At 42.3% G+C, this 18737-nt stretch overlaps 1 protein-coding gene across 1 annotated transcript in view; it reads left to right on the forward strand.

Annotated features, from left to right (window-relative positions):
- The first annotated feature begins 76 nt into the window (after window positions 1-76).
- Window positions 77-18737, forward strand: part of tmem39a (transmembrane protein 39A) — a 123655-nt gene continuing 104994 nt past the window's right edge. The window contains exon 1 of the mRNA XM_060898694.1: window positions 77-329. The gene's annotated coding sequence lies outside the window, so the exon portion shown is untranslated. The remainder of the gene's footprint in view (window positions 330-18737) is intronic.

Here is an 18737-nt window from a genome sequence, read left to right on the forward strand (position 1 = left end):
GCTGAGGCGAAACGTGTCGCGTCGCGCTACGCAAGCGAACCTACGTCGCTGCGTTGATGACGTCAGAGCGAGCGAGTAGGAGGACTCGGTTTGCCACGTCGGTTTGGTTTGTGTGTTGGAAAGAGAGCCGAACTGTAATCAGTTACTCTGCTTAAACTTTATAACTGCGCTGCGCTCCGGACGATAATAATAATTATAAGAAACAGAAGTCTGTGTGACTCCGTTTCCACATAAACAACACCCGGCTGTTTTTAAAAAGCATCACCCGAGAAACAAATGTTGGCTCTGGACTCCGATTGACTGATGCGTCCACTGCATCCACTCAGAATGTGAGTCTTTCCGTCTTTTTTCCTTCTTCTGTCCATCATGCACGCTTCCACTACAGAGAAAAGCGATGTTCTGGGGAAAAATATATGCAAACTCGAACCGCAAACTTTTATTTACTGCTAGTTAGCTTCTTAGCTAGGCTATGCTAACTAGCTAGCACACTTAAGAACAGCTAAGTAAAAGTACACGTTTTGTTGTTCTTCCTGTATTTTGGACGCAAACTATAGTCACGGATCCGAGGTGTTTTATAAAAGAAAACGCGCTTCGTTAGCTGGTTATTTTTGCTTGAAAGTGTGTGTGTGTTGGTGTAAACGCTGTAGCTACAGGTTGCTTTTACCTGCAAATGGATGATGGCTAAAGTTTACTGCACGCGCCTCCAACTTGTGCAGGTGTTGTTTATTATTGTTTATTATTATTATTTATTATTCCATCCTGTACATTCAAAGCAAAACAAGACCGTCCACACAATGCTACAGCCTAAAGTGAGATGCTAATCGTACATTCTTGTATTTCTTTTTGGCTCTCTCTTTATTTTATTATTATTATTTTTTTTAAAGTGTGTGTTGTTTTGAAGGCACTTTTTCAGCAGACGTGGTGAAATTCAGGGCGGTTAAACTAAATGGCGTAAAGTTTCTTGCTCAGTTCCTCATTTCTCTCTTGACTGCGTTGTTCCAAACATATGGCGAGAGAATGCGGCACAAAACACACAAGTGTGTGTGAGATCTCCTTGTGAAAAGCTGATGTGTGACATGACTGTTCATTATCTACACTACACTACTTCAAAAGTTTGGGGTCACCCGGACAATTCTGTGTTTTCCATGAAAAGTCACACACTTATTTCCCACCATAAGTTGTAAAATGAATAGAAAATATAGTCGAGACATTTTTCTGGCCATTTTGAGCATTTAATCGACCCCACAAATGTGATGCTCCAGAAACTCAATCTGCTCAAAGGAAGGTCAGTTTTATAGCTTCTCTAAAGAGCTCAACTGTTTTCAGCTGTGCTAACATGATTGTACAAGGGTTTTCTAATCATCCATTAGCCTTCTGAGGCAATGAGCAAACACATTGTACCATTAGAACACTGGAGTGAGAGTTGCTGGAAATGGGCCTCTATACACCTATGGAGATATTGCACCAAAAACCACACATTTGCAGCTAGAATAGTCATTTACCACATTAGCAATGTATAGAGTGGATTTCTGATTAGTTTAAAGTGATCTTCATTGAAAAGAACAGTGCTTTTCTTTCAAAAATAAGGACATTTCAAAGTGACCCCAAACTTTTGAACGGTAGTCTGTCTATCTATCTGTCTATCTATCTATTTATCTATTGCCGCTTTTCCACTACCAACACGGCTGAGTTGGGCTGAGCCGTGCCGTGCTGAGTCGAGCTGAGCGGGGCTGTTGGAGTTGCATTTCGACTACAACCGCGCTGAACCGTGCTGGCTGGAAGTGGGTGGACACATTGGGTGGAGTTAGCGAAAGTGGGTGGACGTCACGTGATGTCGTTAGGCGGCGCAAACAGTGACATCAGTGATCTTTTAAGCGGTAGTCTCACGACCCGGATAGTAAACAATAAACATGGAGTCGTTAGTGTTGCTGGTCTTGGTGCTGTGGCTTGTTGTCACCGACAACGCCAACAGATACTGGCAAGAGCGTATAGATGAGGCGAGGCGCATAAGGCTTCAGAAATTCTCGTAATTCTTCTTCTTCCGGGTTTACGGTGTTTACAGATCCCAGCGTGCTCGCGGGGCATGTGTGGGCATGTGAGGACACTCCTCCTCACCAATCAGTGCACAGGGGAGTGTCTGCTCACGCCCCTAGCCCCACTCGGCTCGGTTTGGCTCGCTTCAGCCCTACTCCAAAACTGTGCGAGTTTTGGGGGCTGAGCAGGGCTGAAGCGAGCGGAGTCGTACTGCTCTGAGGTAGTCAAAACGCGAGCTGTGTCGGGCTGAAGTGAGCTGAAAAAGGGTAGTGGAAAAGGGCCATGTCTATCTATCTATCTACAACCCCAATTCCAAAAAAGTTGGGACATTGTGTAAGCTGTAAATAAAAACAGAATGCGATAATGTGCAAATCATGGAAATCCTTTATTTCACTGAAAATAGTGCAAAGACAACATATCAGATGTTGGAACTGAGAAATGTTATTGTTTTTTGAAAAATATATGCTCATTTTGAATTTAATACCAGCAACACAAAAAAAAAAAAGTTGGGACAGGGGCATGTTTACCACTGTGTTACATCACCTCTACTTTTAACAACACTCTGTAAACATTTGGGAACTGAGGAGACCCAACTGCTGTAGTTTTGAAAGAGAAATGTTGTCCCATTCTTGCCTGATGTACAGTTTCAGTTGCTCAAGTTTGGGGTCTCCTTTGTCGTATTTTGCGCTTTATATTGTGCCAAATGTTTTAAATGGGATACAGATCTGGACTCCAGGCAGGCCAGTTTAGCACATGGACTCTCTTACTACGGAGCCATGCAGTTTTAATACGTGCAGAAAGCAGTTTGGCATTGTCTTGCTGAAAGAAGGAAGGCCTTCCCTGAAAAAGATTTTGTCTGAATGGCAGCATATTGCTCTGAAACATGTATATATCATTCAGCATTAATGATGCCTTCCCAGATGTGCAAGCTCCCCATGTCATGTGCAGTAATGCACCCTCATACCATCACAGATGCTGGCTTTTGAACTGTGCACTGATAACAAGCCAGATGGTCCCTCTACTCTTTAGCCTGGAGGACATGATGTCTAGGATTTCTAAAAATAATTTCTAATTTTGATTCGTCAGACCTTGGGACAGTTTTCCACTTTGCCTCAGTCCATCATAAAAGAGCTCGGGCCCAGAGAAGGTGGCAGTGTTTCTGGATATTGTGTATATATGGTTTTAACTTGCATTTGTGGATGCAGTAATGAACTGTTTTCACAGACGATGGTTTTCTTAAGTGTTCCTGAGCCCATACAGTGATTTCCGCTACAGACACGTGAGGGCCTGAAGATCAGTCATCCAATGTCAGTTTTTAGCCTTGTTTCTTGCATACAGAGATTTCTCCAGATTCTCTCAACCTTTCAATGATATTATGTACCATAGATGATGTGATCCCCAAATTCTTTGCAATTTTGCATTGAGGAATGTTATTCTTAAATTGTTGCACTGTTTGCCCACGCAGTCTTTCACAGAGTGGTGAACCCCTCCTCATCTTTACTTCTGAGAGACTGAGTCTCTTTGAGATGCACTTTTTAGACCCAATCATGTTACTGACCTGTTGGCAGTTAACCAAATTAGTTTTTTTAAGCATTACACAATTTTGTCAGTCTTTTGTTGCCCCGTCCCAACTTTTTTGAAATGTTGCTGACATCAAATTCAAAATGAGCATATATTTTTCACAAAACATTTCTCAGTTTCAACATTTGATATATTGTGTCTATACTATTTTCAATGAAATGTAGGTTTTCCATATCTTTCAAATCTTCAAATTCTGTTATTTGTTTTACAGTGTTCCAACTGTTTTGGAATTGGGGTTGTATGCCTAAACCTTTAGTTTTAGTAAGGAGTGTTTTAAGTATCAAAATGACAAGCAGATCATCTTGCAAGCCTGTTTCAGTTTAAAAACCATGCATTGTTTTTGTCTTGTTTTCCACCCCAGTTCTCTCTTTTTTTTTTTTAATGATAATCCATTTCTCATCCATTATAACCAGTTTCTCGATTCATGAATTTGAAATCCATTGCACTTCAACCTGCAGCCAGACTTGCCAGGGATAGACCTGTCCTGATAATTACACCATTACACCTCAGAAAGAGAAAATGCATGTCGTCATATAGGGGTGGGTATTGGCAAAGAAGTCACGATTCAATTCGAATCACGATTCACATGCTACGATGCGATACTATCACGATGCATCACGATTCTTGAATTATTGCGATGCATTGCGATATATTCAACATACTTCAGTGAAAATGTAAAAAAAAAAATAGAGCATAATTACCAGTGGCTGTGTACGATCTGGATAGTGTCTCCAATTGATGCATAACTTAGAGCAACTCAGTTCATAACTGAATTTAATGAAACGACTTTGGAGGTAGTTGCCATTAAAACAAATACTGTTTCCATACTTAACGAGTGGACACACTAATGACAAAAATTGCATAGGATTTATAAAACTAAAAATAATAAAAGAAAACTAATAAAACAGTTTTCAATTTCTTTGCAGCACCTGCAGTATGGGAGGACAAGGCAATAATAAATATCAAAATATATATACTATATTACTCAGTACATTAAATTATCATCATCATCATCATTATATTATTTGTTACATTACTTTACATTATATTTAAATGCCTTATGCATTTATAGTTTGTGGAGCATCCTCAAATTAGGAAACAATACACTCATTTAGCATATTTCTTTTAGCATGTTGTAGTACCGCAGCAGTTATGTCAGACTCGGTGAGTGTGCAGATGTCCTTCTCAGATTTACGTATTTCTGCAGACAGGAGTGCAGCGTGGATGGCAGGCTGTTGCTCTAAAAAGCGCTCAAGCATGTCGTGCGCGCTGTTCCAGCGAGATTTGTAAACAGAGTCGCAGTCGCATATGATGTCTATGCAGAATGTCTAGGTCGCAGTAGCCCACCGCCGGAAATGCCACTGGCATGAAGGCAGCGGGCGTCAAAGACTCCACGGCGACATCTACAGGACTGGAAGTTGTATTCTACTTGTTTTTGGCTGATGTTCGCCAACCATTCATACAATTTTATTTATTCATTTTTTTAAATTAATAATCAATATTTGGCGTCAAGAATCGATGCAGTATATCGTGAAAGTTAGTATCGCGATGCATTGTCATGACGATTATTTTGCACACCCCTATCGTCATAGTGGTCATGATCTCTGCATTGCATTCTCATGAACGCGTTTGTAAATGGCATTTAAAGCATGAGTGCGTGTGAAAGGAAAGAAGTCTGCGAGCAAAAGCGACGTTCCTGAGCTGCTGTAAGGCCAGTGAGCTTGACGTTAGCAAGCTGGCTCACTGGGCTGCGACAGCTTGCTAACGTCATTCGCGAGAGTTTTTCAAAAGTGTCTTGAAAACTTCGCAGGGCTTCTCAATTTCCTCGCATGAGCTGCAAAGTGTTGTTCCTTTTTTGCTGAAATTTTGAACAGGTTAAAAAAATTCACGCGACAAAATTTCTCTCAAAATAGCCGCAAATGCGTCGCAAAGCTGTCGCGAACCCTTCTCAAGTCAGTTTCTGTGAGGCTTCCTCTACTTCCCTGCCTGCCGAGGGAAAGCCGTGCTGCGACAGCCTGCGACTAGTTGGAGACACAACAATTGCGGTAAAATATGCGAATATCAATTCAGTGTGATTCCAAGTGAAAATTGTCGCTAATCTGCATATTTTATCGCAATTGTTGCGTCTCCAACTAGTCGCAGCCCAGTGAGATACTGGCTTAAAAGTCACGCTGACAGTCCTGTGTCGGAGTTGCCGTTTCCAAATGATGAGGAAATTTGTACATGTAAATCATCACAGCCCGGCTTTATGGCAGGTATACACTGTGCGATTTAACACGTGGCAATGTATTTGATCGTGGCTCCAAAGCAGTGGTTCTGCATCAAAGATACAATGTCAGTTTTTTCCAGGATGTGATGGTAATCCTGAAATTTCTAACAGTGATCTCTATCCACTAACCGACCAATAGGAATGCAGCTTGAAATGACACACTCAACAACAGGACACTACGTTTATCTATGCAGGGAGGGGGAACAAACAAACTTCTCAAGCTCTCTTTGCAAATTTAGCATTCTAATTTGGTCTCCTTTCCCGAGCCGTGATTGAGTCCACATTCTCTTCCTCCTCCTCTTTGAACTTTTTTTTTCCCCATACACATGAATACATGGGAACCCTGCAGTAACAGACTCCTTGGGGGGGACGTCCACATAGTTTCTTATACCGAAAAGATCATTCTGCCGAAATCGACCTGCTCGTCACACCAAACCACTTGCGTTATATGTGAAATTTTAGGCACGTTCTCCTTATTGTGAATTTTTCCTTCCAAGTCACTGTCGCAGTTCATTGACTGAGTTAAAGGATCACGAACGAAGATGATTTATTTGTCTGTTATGGAAATTATGGAGGTTACCGGTGTATCATTGTCAATGCCCACCCACTAACTCACTATTTTCTAAATCTTCAGCATGTGTTGCAAATCACTGATGCCATTTATGTCTTGTCGTGCCGTGGGGCTGGATGGACGTGGAGGGGTTATTAAAACATTGACAGTGAGGGTTAACTAGGTGTTAAGTTTAACAGTATCAGAAGTAATTGTCTTTTTATCGATTCTTTGATCACTGTTCTCGATAATTGTTAGTGATTGATGCCTAAGTGAGGCTCTAATAATAATAAGTTCAATTTATATAGCGCCTTTCTCAAAACCAAAGGTCGCGTTACAATTATATGGGGGGAAATCCACCTAATAGAGGTCAGGATGTCATTTCAATGGTGTAGCAGCCACAGTCCCACCAAAAGGCGCCCGAAAACAAGTCCCACACTGCCAGCACAGATGCCGCAGCCGGGCAACATCGCTCGGAACATCACGCCGAGCACTAAAGCACTGCTGCACAGAGGGCTGGACAACCATGATGTTAAAATGAGCAACGAGCTCACTGCAGTCCATAGCCAGGAGCACAGGCATCACCCACGGCGAACCAAGGCCCGGAGGGAACAGACGCCTAAAACTGGGTCCGGAGCTACACCACAACTGGTGGACAAAAACAAACCTCAAACTACACAAACACAAAAAGGAGAGAAAATACAATAATAAGCTCCGGTGAGAAGCGGCAGTCAGAATGTGCAAGACGTACTCTCAAGCCTCTTTACTCTTAAGCCTTTGTTTTATGGCTGCGGACTCGATTACTTATTGTTTGTCTCTGGTGGGAAGAGGAACGCATGGCTGAGTGTGTCATGCAAGTAGGCGAATGGTGGATGTAATTGCAGGGAGTGTTTATTTACAAACAGGCAGGTAAACGGTTGAAAAACATGAGGACAAAGGCAGGGTCGTGAAACAGGCAATGGTCACATCAGGCAAAGATGAAAGGCAGAGTCCAAATACACAAAACAAAGAAAGGCAACACAGATCTAAGGCTTGGTAATGCGAGACAGTAGGTACAGCGCGTATACTTTGCCAAGTTTGTGTTTAGAGCGTGCTTATAAGTGTGTGCTGTGATTGCGCTCTAATCCAGAACAGGTGCAGAGTAATTGGTCCTAATGGCGCTCGGAGTACCAGTGCATGTGGACGTGACAGTGATTATTTATTTATTTTTTTGTGGAAGATTCTGACCCATTGTTAAAAGCAGAGGAACTTAATTTATGACAGTTTGTAGTAAAGGAGTTCGTTATAGCGGGGTTGCAAGGGCTTGATTCTTTTAGCTTCATTGTTTACCACTGTAGCAGCGCAGATTGAGGACGCTTGCTGACGAAGCTTTATTCTTGTATATTGACTTGCACTGTAATATGAGGGTGGCACGGTGGTGTAGTGGTTAGTGCTGTCGCCTTGCAGCAAGAAGGTCCTGGGTTCGAGCCCCGTGGCCGGCGAGGGCCTTTCTGTGCGGAGTTTGCATGTTCTCCCCGTGTCCGCGTGGGTTTCCTCCGGGTGCTCCGGTTTCCCCCACAGTCCAAAGACATGCAGGTTAGGTTAACTGGTGACTCTAAATTGACCGTAGGTGTGAATGGTTGTCTGTGTCAGCCCTGTGATGACCTGGCGACTTGTCCAGGGTGTACCCCGCTTTTCGCCTGTAGTCAGCTGGGATAGGCTTCAGCTTGCCTGCGACCCTGTAGGACAAGATAAGCGGCTACAGATGATGGATGGATTGTAATATACCTCTGGTTCAGTAGGTGGTGTCATAGTCTGCATTCGTCAAACTTGATGTCGTAACCAAGTTTATTAGATCCATGTTGCACAGTGTGGCTTGCAGTAAACTTTTATGCGATTGCTAAAATCTCAGTCTGTAGTTGCCTTTAGACATGAAATAATTATAGAATGAACTGCATGGTGTAGACGGTCCACTTCATGACTACCACTGCAGGAGCGAACCAAAAGAGACATAAGGTTATAGTTTAGTTTCTCAACACTAACATTTCAACCAGCTAGACATACCACTCCAAGGTTGATTGTTTTCCAATAACTGCACTTGACAGCTTTTTATCCCCCGTTCAAACGAAGATACAGAAACGGGTTCCGTCTGTCTGTCCGGTCATGTTTTCGTTTCCAGGCTGTATCTTTAAAACTACTGTAGGTATCTTCATGAAACTTTGTATACGTATCAAGAAACATGTGAACTGGTGCCTTTTGCTATTTTGGATTTTTTGGATTTTTGAAAAAAAAGTATTTTTCAAATTTTTGCATAAAAAATAGATTTTGACTTAGTTTCTAAGAGCAATGTTCGTTTCCAGAGCATATATCCAAAACTATTCATGATAAGGGTTTGAAACTTGGTACGCATGTTAACAAGGTGATGGAGATGTGCCTTTTCATACGAAGAAATTTGAGATTTTTTAGGTTTCCATGGAAGCTATTTCAGACTTGGGGTCTCAGGTTAGTCTTAGGGGTAGGTTTTGTTTCTAGAGCAGAACTTGAAAACTGAGTGGTATGGTCTTGAAAGTTGGTATGTGTGTTAAGTAATGTATATGTGCCTTTTGATACTAAGAAATGTGAGAAATTTTAATTTTTAGCTCACCTGGACCAAAGGTCTGGTGGGTTTATGCCATGGGCTGCTGAGGTCAGTGTAAAGAGGTAGGGTTGGTTTTGGTTTCCTGCAGCAGAACTTAAAAAAAAATGTGACAAGTCATATCTTGAAACTTGGTATGTAGGGCAGGGGATATAGATGACGACTGTCTTTTTTTGTTTGTTTTGTTTGTTTGTTTTAATCTTGGTTTTTGAAAATTGGAAATATGATCATGTGATGTTTTACCAACGTTCACCTGTCTGGCTTGGGTGAGCCTGTACCCAGTGTCGCTTCAGATTCCTCTTCTCGGCTGACGGGAGTGGAGCTGAGTGTGATCTGCTGCTGCTGTACCCCTCCTCTTCAAGGTTCTGCATGTTGTGTGTGTTGAGATGCTTTTCTGTGCAACACACTTGTAAAGAGTGGTTAGTTATCATAGTCTACTCTTCAGCTCGAACCAGTCTGGCAGTTTTCCTCTGACCGCTTTCAACATGGTGTTTTCATACAGTGGTGCTTGAAAGTTTGTGAACCCTTTAGAATTTTCTATATTTCTGCATAAATATGACCTAAAACATCATCAGATTTTCACACAAGTCCTAAAAGTAGATAAAGAGAACCCAGTTAAACAGATGAGACAAAAATATTATACTTGGTCATTTATTTATTGAGGAAAATGATCCAATATTACATACGTGAGTGGCAAAAGTATGTGAACCTCTAGGATTAGCAGTTAATTTGAAGGTGAAATTAGAGTCAGGTGTTTTCAATCAATGGGATGACAATCAGGTGTGAGTGGACACCCTGTTTTATTTAAAGAACAGGGATCTATCAAAGTCTGATCTTCACAACACATGTTTGTGGAAGTGTATCATGGCACGAACAAAGGAGATTTCTGAGGACATCAGAAAAAGCGTTGTTGATTCTCATCAGGCTGGAAAAGGTTACAAAACCGTCTCTAAAGAGTTTGGACTCCACCAATCCACAGTCAGACAGATTGTGTACAAATGGAGGAAATTCAAGACCATTGTTACCCTCCCCAGGAGTGGTCGACCAACAAAGATCACTCCAAGAGCAAGGCGTGTAATTATCGGCGAGGTCACAAAGGACCCCAGGGTAACTTCTAAACAACTGAAGGCCTCTTGCACATTGGCTAATGTTCATGAGTCCACCATCAGGAGAACACTGAACAACAATGGTGTGCATGGCAGGGTTACAAGGAGAAAGCCACTGCTCTCCAAAAAGGACACTGCTGCTCGTCTGCAGTTTGCAAAAGATCATGTGGACATGCCAGAAGGCTATTGAAAAAATGTTTTGTGGACGGATGAGACCAAAATAGAACTTTTTGGTTTAAATGAGAAGCGTTCTGTTTGGAGAAAGGAAAACACTGCATTCCAGCATAAGAACCTTATCCCATCTGTGAAACATGGTGGTGGTAGTATCATGGTTTGGGCCTGTTTTGCTGCATCTGGGCCAGGACGGCTTGCCATCATTGATGGAACAATGAATTCTGAATTATACCAGTGAATTCTAAAGGAAAATGTCAGGACATCTGTCCATGAACTGAATCTCAAGAGAAGGTGTGTCATGCAGCAAGATGACGACCCTAAGCACACAAGTCGTTCTACCAAAGAATGGTTAAAGAAGAATAAAGTTAATGTTCTGGAATGGCCAAGTCAAAGTCCTGACCTTAATCCAGTTGAAATGTTGTGGAAGGACCTGAAGCGAGCAGTTCATGTGAGGAAACCCACCAACATCCCAGAGTTGAAGCTGTTCTGTGTGCAGGACTGATCAACAGTTACCGCAAACATTTAGTTGCAGTTATTGCTGCACAAGGGGCTCACACCAGATACTGAAAGCAAAGGTTCACATACTTTTGCCACTCACAGATATGTAATATTGGATCATTTTCCTCAATAAATAAATGACCAAGTATAATATTTTTGTCTCATTTGTTTAACTGGGTTCTCTTTATCTACTTTTAGGATTTGTGTGAAAATCTGATGATGTTTTTGGTCATATTTATACAGAAATATGGAAAATTCTAAAGGGTTCACAAACTTTCAAGCACCACTGTATGTTCGGTTTCTCGTTATTAGTAATTAGAGCGTAATAATGAGTTTGTGCGATCCATTCAGATTATTAATTTTGTGGCCAAGCTTTCACTGGTGTGAAACTCAGTGTCTGAAGCATGGAAGGTTGTTGTTTTTTTTTTTTAATAAATACTGCTGTCAGTTCTGCAGCTCTCTGTAGCCCTTGTCGTGTTTTTGAAACCTGTGTTTTCCATCACTGTGTAGAGTCGCATATCTATGCAACTATAAGCTTCCTAATTGCCACACTGATTTCTTTGACCTGCAGTGAATCAGCTGGATATGCGACATGAATTTGCGTTGCTTTTGGGTTTACGTTTAGTTCTGCTAACTGACACGAAAGGGTGATGTCTGAGCAGGTGCATGAATGTGTTTGTTACTTTTTAGAGGAGGGAGTGTGGGCTTGATTATCAGTTTATTATACCTCACATATGTGGTATTTTATGATGTGTAGCCTAGTTTATTATGCCGCCAGTGGAATTTGTTAGATACACACAGAATTGATTGCCGTATCATTCGAACCCTGTACAGTACATATGATCTAAACCAGCCTTTCTCAACCGGGGTGCCGTCTGGCTTTGTTGGGGTGCCATCAAAAAATTATATATGTGACCCCTCACTGAATCCAGGGACACATGTCGGCCGAAACGAATCCGAGAAAATCGCAAAAGAAGCATTTTTTTTTTTTTGAAATTTGTGATTTTCGTTTTTTTCCATAATGTGCAAGTTGAGATCTTGAAGAATGCAATCAGTATTTCAGATAATAGATTGTTTTGTTGGAGAAGCATACATTTTTTTTTTTGTTGTTGCAAATTGTCTCGTTTTTGTCAGGACTGTAGCCTGCTGGGGGGTGTGGGTAAATTACCATATGGGCCATTCACGTGACGATTTAAGTCTTTTTTTTTTTTTTTTTTCGCCAATCAGCTGTATGATACGAGCTGAGCTCGTGGCTACTTAAGCTGCATACAGGCATGTAATTTCACTATGGAATGAGCAAGCTAAACAGAGCGCAGAGGAGCTGAAACACCGCGAAGCAAACAGACGCACGGTAGTTACATCGGAGGTCACCATTTCTAGCAAAAAAACCGCAACCTCGTTTTCCAGATTGAATGGAATACTTGAATGATCAGATGATACACGGACTGTTCTAGGACTACTTTCTATCGGAGGCATTGTGTGCAAGGCGCCGTTTCTCTTTCTGATGGGGTAAGTTTATTAATCTAAGGCTGTGTGGTTATTTTTGCATGTAACGGAGAGTGTTGTGGTTTGGTTAAGCCTAGGTCACAACCGGACGTACGATTTTTTGGCTGTGCGGTTTTTGGCGTTTCCCAAATCACTGCTTTTTTTTTTTTTTGGTTCACGGAGAAAGATGTGCACTGGCCGTAAGTTTGTCTTGCAACCTGAAAAAAACGTAAGCGCCCGTAGAGTTTGTTTGTTTGACATGACAACGAACCTCTGCGGCCGGTCTACGGCTTGAAAATCAGCACGTCACACGTGCGCGCTCGTGCTTTTCACACGCGCGCTCTCATGCGTTTCATGCACGCCCTCCTTGCGTTTTTTGCATGTAGACTGGCCGTAGGAGCACGTACTGTACGGCCGGTTGTGACCGAGACTTTACATGAAACTAGTGTTGTGTTAGTTGTGTCATCATCGTGCTATCTTTCTTTCTTACGGTGTGAGTAATTTTTCAACCACAAAACGTTAAAGTATACTTTAGGACTTATTTTTGTACTTCATAATTGTGTTGGGCATACTTTGCATGGAAGGAAAATTGACGTGGTGATCTTTGTTTACATGAAAGTAGTATCGTGCTAGCTCGTAGGGGGTAGGGCTTTCCTTAATGTCATGCAGATGAGCACCATTATGTGCCGGCCCTACACCCAGAGTAGCTGAGATGGAAAACTTTGAGGGCGATTTTCTCCCTTTCCTGTTTTAAGAGGTATACACTTTCAAAAGGCCACACATTCTTCAAATATTGTCAGATCTCCACATGGAAGGCATCATTGGAAAGCTTAGAAACTGTACTTTCTGAATCTGTCAATAACTCAAAATGCCCCCGGGCAGACATGTGTCCCTGGATTCCGTTATCTGACACACATTCTAACATTGTAATAAATAAAATGAAAGTTACACTAATGCAGATCATCGCCTCCTCACGCATCATCAAAATTTGTCTCACAGCCCTCTTTCCCATGTCACAACGTCACTGCCGGGGTCAGCGTGACTGTGTATATTTTATATGGGGGTGCCTTGAGAATTTGCATACTTCTGAAGGGTGCCGTGACTGAAAAAAGGTTGAGAAACGCTGATCTAAACCATGAGACGTGAAAATGATCATTTTATGGGAAAGAATATTTTATCATAACCTTGAGGTAAATAATTCTAGTAGGGTTTTATGCATTTACTCTCCGCTGCGGTTTTCCTATTTAAAAAAAAAAATCAAATTTCTCTTCGTTTTAAATTTTTATTCAAATCACTCATCAGGTATAAACAAAGCTGAGTGTCCCTCAGTCCTCTGTACATGCTTCTGACCAAGATGTTCAGATGTAGAAAAGTCTCTGCGCCGTAATACTTCTCTCAATACTTCGCTGTAATTCTTACTCATTCTTCCTGACGGAACCAGTCAGGTTTGAAGGTCTCCTTGAACACACACACTTGGTTTCAGTCCAGATGTTTCTACAGGATTCAGGTCAAGGTTTTGTGATGGCCATTCCAGTACTTTGTCGTCTTTAAGCCATTTTGTTACAACTTTGAAAGTATGCTGAGGCTCACTGTCCTGCTGGAAGACCCAGTTGTGACCAAGTTTTAACTTTCTGACTGATGTCTTGAGGTTTTGCTACATAATCTTTCTCCTCCTTCATGATGCCTTCTGTTTTCTGAAGTGCCCCAGTTCCTTTTCCAGCAAAACACCCATACAAAATGATGCCGCCACCCCCACGCTTCAAAGTTAGGATTGTGTTCTTCCATACATGGTGCTAATCATTATGGTTAATGTGTATATTTTTCTTTCACCTGAGCAAAAAACACTGCTCCTTCTTGATCCAGGCTCAGGAAAGCTTTTTCACACTGGTTTTGGAGTCGGGGCTTTTTCCTTGTGCGACCTTTCAGGCAGTGGCGATGTGCAGTTGTGGTCAGAAGTTTACATGCAGTGACATGAATGCCATGGCAATATTTGGGCTTTCAGTAATTTCTTTGAACCGTTCTTTTTCTGTGGCAGAATGTACAACATGCATCTTTAATAAAAAAAAAAAAATTGAATTTGGTGCACAAGTTTTAGTTTTCTTTGAGTTTTCTGAAATCAATACAGGGTCAAAATTATACATACAACACACCTAATATTTGGGTAAAGTGTCTCATTGCAAGATTCACCTTGACCAAACATTTTTGTTTCCCATGAACAAACTTCTGGCAGAATTCTGGTTGGATATTTCCTTTTTTTTTTTAAAGAGATTTTTTGGGCTTTTTTCACCTTTTATTATTGGATAGGACAGTGTAGAGACAGGAAATGAGCGGGAGAGAGAGACGGGGAGGGATCGGGAAATGACCTCGGGCCGGAATCGATCCCGGGTCCCCGGATTTATGGTATGGCGCCTTATCCACCTAAGTCACGACTCCCTCATCTGGTTGGATATTTCATGACTCTTCATGGTAGAATTGGTAGAGTTCAATTAATTATTATTTTTTTTTTCTTGGCATGGACTTGGCTTATAAGCACGGTCCATATATTTTCAGTAGGGTTGAAGTCAGGATTTGTTTTAAGCTTAATATTGGCCTGCTTTATCCTCCACAACCAGCTCTGATGTGTTTGGGTTCATTGTCCTGTTGTAAGTCCCAAGTCGTGTTCAAGTTTCTGATGGTTTATGCTGGAGAATTCTGAGGTAGTCCTCCTCCTTCATTATTCCATTCACTTTGTGCAATGAACCAGTTCCACTGGCAGCAAAACAGCCCCAGGGCATGATGATCCTACCACCACCACCAGCTGGTACAGTGTCCCTCTGTACATGGTGGTCATTGTGACCAAACAACTCAATCTTTGTCTCATCTGACCATACAGCTTTCCTCCAGAAGGCTTTTTTCTTTTGTCCGTGTGGTCAGCTTCAAACTTTAGTTAAGCTTGAAGGTGTCAATTTTGGAGCAGGTGGTTATTTCTTGGATAGCAACCTCTTAGTCCATGGTGATTATAAAGCTCCCTGAACTGTAGACAGTGATCCATCAGCTTCCAGTTCATAGCAGGGCTGTGCCATGGTGGTTCCCAGGTTGTTCCTGACCATCTAAACCAGTTTCCTTTCAGCTGAGGGTGACAGTTTGGGTTTTCTTGAAGCAAAGTGGCTTGGTAGTGACTACACATCACAATAACTTGGATACAATTGTTCAACTGATCTTTGAATTTGCAGTTGTTTAGAAATGGTTCCAGGAGACATTCCAGAGTTGTGTATATCTGCATTTCTCTTTCTCAGATCTGCACTGAGCGCCTTGGACTTTCCCTTTTTACTGTGTGTTGGTCAATCTAATGAGTGCTGTAAACCCTTTTTATGAAGGCACAGAGAAGCTACCAGCTGTAGTCAATCATGATCACTAACAGGAAGTCAAGAGACCTCGGCCTTGGCAAGACGAGACATTTTGGAAGTTTCAGCGCCTCTGAATTAATAATCTAAGTGAGCATATGTAAATTTTTGACCCTGTGTTGATTTCAGAAAACCCAAAGAAAATTAAAACTTGTGCACCAAATTCTAGTTTTTTTTTTTTATTAAAGATGTATGCTGTACAATCATTCTGCCACAGAAAAAGAACAGCTCAAATAAATTACTGAAAGCCCAAATATTGCCATGACATTCATATCCAAGATGACATTCATGTCACTGTATGTAAACTTCTGACCACAACTGTAGGACTGGTATAAAATGGTGGTTGTATATACTTTGGTACCTGATGCCTCCAACTCCTTCAAAAGTTCCTTTGTTGTTGCCTTAGGGTTCCGTCTGCTGCATTTCCTCGGCTAGGCAAGGAGCGGCGCCCCGACTGCACATTTAGGCCAAATCTCACACTGCTTCCCATTCACTATATAAATATCATGCTGTCATGTATGCTGCGTATTGAAACAGCATTTTAATTTTAGCCACATAAGACAAAAGGTTAAGGAAACCGGTTTCGATAGACTAGCAAACCAGGGTTGATGTCAGAAATTTACATACACCTAGGCTAAGACATTTAATCTGTTTTTCTCACACACTTCCTATTACCAGACATCTCTTTTGGCAAGTTTTGCCGCTTTTCCACTACCAACGCGGCTGAGTTGGGCTGAGCCATGCCATGCTGAGTGGGGCTGTTGGAGTTGCGTTTCGACTACAACCGCGCTGAACCGTGCTGGCTGGAAGTGGGTGGACACATTGGGTGGAGTTAGCGAAAGTGGGTGGACGTCACGTGATGTCGTTAAGCAGCGCAAACAGTGACATCAGTGACCTTTTAAGCGGTAGTCTCACAACCCGAATAGTAAACAATAAACATGGAGGACATGGAGTCGTTAGTGTTGCTGGTCTTGGTGCTGTGGCTTGTTGTCACCGACAACGCCAACAGATACTGGCAAGGGCGTATAGATGAGGCGAGGCGCATAAGGCTTCATAATTCTCGTAATTCGTAATTCTTCTTCTTCCGGGTTTGCGGTGTTTACAGATCCCAGCGTGCTCGCGGGGCGTGTGTGGGCATATGAGGACACTCCTCCTCACCAATCAGTGCACAGGGGAGTGTCTCCTCACGCCCCCAGCCTCACTCAGCTCGGTTTGGCTCGCTTCAGCCCCACTCCAAAACCGTGCGAGTTTTGGGGGCTGAGCAGGGCTGAAGCGAGCCGAGTCGTGCTGTTCTTAGATGGTCGAAACGCGAGCCGTGTCGGGCTGAAGTGAGCTGAAAAAGGGTAGTGGAAAAGGGCCATTAGTCAGGGCATCTAATTCACAAAAGCGTCGCATCTGCACCTTTCAGAAAGGAGGCACGAATGAACAAACTTTGGTCTGAAGGGTTCAGCTGAACCCCAAGGCAACAACTTAAGGCACTTTTGAAAGAGTTGGAGGCGTCAGGTACCAAAGTATGTACCTCCATTCTATACCAGTCCTACATCGCTGTGACCTGTAAGGTTGCACAAGGAAGAAGCCCCGACTTCAAAACCAGCATTAAAAAAAAATCTATACTGAACTTTGCAGGTGATCGTCAGGATCAATAACTAGCTTTTAGGAGGCATGTTCTCTGGTCAGGCGAGAGAAAAATGTAACTGTTTAGCCATAATGATTAGCACTATGTATGGAAGAACACAGCCCACGTTTGAAGCGTGGGGGCGGCAGCATCATTTTGTGTAGGTGTTTTGCTGGAAGAGGAACCGATGCACTTGAGAAAATAGAAGGCATCATGAAGGAGGAGAAAGATTGTGTAGAAACACTGAAGCAAAACCTCAAGATATCAAAGTTAAAAGTTGGTCAAAACTGGGTCTTCCAGCAGGACCGTGATCCTGAGCATCCCTTCAAAGTTGTAACAAAATGGCTTAAAGGGATAGTTGGGGATTTTTGACATGAATCTGTATGGCATCCCCATCAATAGTGTCGTGCAAACACACTGACTTACCCCCGACAGCATCCTGTGAGTCCAGTTTTGGTCCAGACGAAAGTAGTCCGGCAAGTTTGTTGGGGTCATGAAAGTAAAACGTTTTTCGTCTCAAAACAGTATGTGTTCAAAAGAGTGATATATTTGCATCACAAAACTGTTGTCAAATAAAAAGTCAGACCTCAAAATCGCTTGGCACTATTTTCTCTCCCTTCTTATCACTGCGTGCTGCCGGCTTCATCCAGCTTCAAGGATAAGCTGGAGCCGCATAAGTAGGAGTCCTGGCGGGTGGTTTGTATTCGATTCGTTTATATCCCGACCTTGTTAGCTGTCAGATTTATGTTCATGGACCCGGTAAGCTGGTAAATAATATATTTTTTTTTTTCTTTACCAAATTCTAACAGAAAACGAGAGCGCCCGAAAGGGAAAGCTGAGCCGAGCCGCCTCATGGCTATAATGCAAATTGCTTTCCTCCTCAGTATACAAGTGCGCTTCCATGGCAGGGAAAAAGAAACTACCACTGCTGCCTATGTAGTGCCCTGTTTATACAAATAGGAGTCATTCAGGATTCAGCCATGTTTTTGCTCCGTGTCATTTGGTAAAGAAAAATAAATAAATAAATATTATTTACCAGCTTACCGGGTCCATGAACATAAATCTGACAGCTAACAAGGTCGGGATATAAACGAATCGAATACAAACCACCCGCCGGGACTCCTACTTATGCGGCTCCAGCTTATCCTTGAAGCTGGAGCCGCAGCTGGATGAAGCCGGCAGCGCGCAGGAAAATAGTGCCAAGCGATTTCGAGGTCTGACTTTTTATTTGGCAACGGTTTTGTGATGCAAATATATCGCTCTTTTGAACACGTACTGTTTTGAGACGAAAAATGTTTTACTTTCGTGACCCCAACAAACTTGCCGGACTACTTTCGTCTGGACCAAAACTGGACAAGAACTGGACTCACAGGATGCTGTCGGGGGTAAGTCAGTGTGTTTGCACGACACTATTGATGGGGATGCCAT

This window comes from Neoarius graeffei, chromosome 18 (assembly GCF_027579695.1).
Source record: "Neoarius graeffei isolate fNeoGra1 chromosome 18, fNeoGra1.pri, whole genome shotgun sequence".
NCBI lineage: Eukaryota > Metazoa > Chordata > Actinopteri > Siluriformes > Ariidae > Neoarius > Neoarius graeffei.